Here is a 1,167-nt window from a genome sequence, read left to right as displayed (position 1 = left end):
ATGATTGCTTTTCCCTCCACTGTATGCACAACATTTAAAAACATTATTTAGTTGTAGTTTGAGAAACAGAAGCAGAAGTAGGGAGGCCTAGATCCTTGGGACGCCCAAACTCCTTATCTATGTAAGAAAGAATAGTCTTGAACATGTGTTTTTATAAGATACAGTTATTTTTAATAAAGGAGTTAATTTCCTTTGGTCTTGAACATTTTTGAGAAATAGTGAGGGCTTGGTGGTTTGGGGTACCCACTCTGGGGCCAGACTGCCCTATTAGTCTGTCTCATCCAGCTGTATCACATTAGATAAGTAACAAATCCTTCTGGGCCTGTTGCCTCATCTGTAAAATAATATAAAAAGAACACCTGGTACATGGTAAGGCTCTATAAAATTCACCTGCTATTGTTGTGCCGCGCTCTAACACCAAAGAATTATGAGGTAGGATAAATTCAGTATAGTACACATTTGTCTATACCAACTGTGGGCAATTAAAGAGCTAGTCGCTGATCAGATTTCAGAGGTTGCTTGTTCTGCATGCAGGACCAGGTAGGGTACAGACCTTTTCCTCATCTGCTTCCCAAATCACACAGCATTACTAGTTTTTGTTGTTGCTGCTGCCGCCGCCGCCGCCGCCCCAAGCCCTCAAGACCAGCAGAGGGCACTGTGGATTCAAAATGCACCTTTCAGCCGCTTTCTCCATGGAGGCCCAACTGTCGGGGAGGGAAAGTACTTGCCAAAGCCATTGGACTGCACTCCCATCAGTCACTTTGTCCCAACTAGTCTTTCTCTCCCCCTCCCCTCCCCCGCCCCCCCCCACCTCGGCACTCAACAAACACCCCAGTGCTCGCTGGTGTTCCAAACTTTACCCAGTTCCTTGAAGGGTTTGTTGGAAATTCCCAGCCATAGATTTTGAAGAAACTTCCTTTCAGCAGTGAATTATCCTGGCCTTATCATGCACTACAAGGAAGTTCTCAAGGTTAGTGAGAAACTGCCCCGGGGGAGGGGAGGGGAGGGGGGGTCGGGAGAGGAAACAAAGGTGAAGAAGTGACACAGTCTAAGGCAGGGAAGGTGGCTGGGTGGTAGAGTGCTTGCTTGCCTTGCATGCATGAGGCCCTGGGTTCCATTAAGCAGAAAAAGCCGGAAGTGGCGCTGTGGCTCAAGTGGTAGAGCGCT

This window comes from Dipodomys ordii, unplaced genomic scaffold, assembly GCF_000151885.1.
Source record: "Dipodomys ordii isolate 6190 unplaced genomic scaffold, Dord_2.0 Scaffold147, whole genome shotgun sequence".
NCBI classification, from domain to species: Eukaryota; Metazoa; Chordata; class Mammalia; order Rodentia; family Heteromyidae; genus Dipodomys; species Dipodomys ordii.
The sequence above is the reverse complement of the archived record's forward strand: the minus strand, read 5'-3'. Positions refer to the sequence as shown.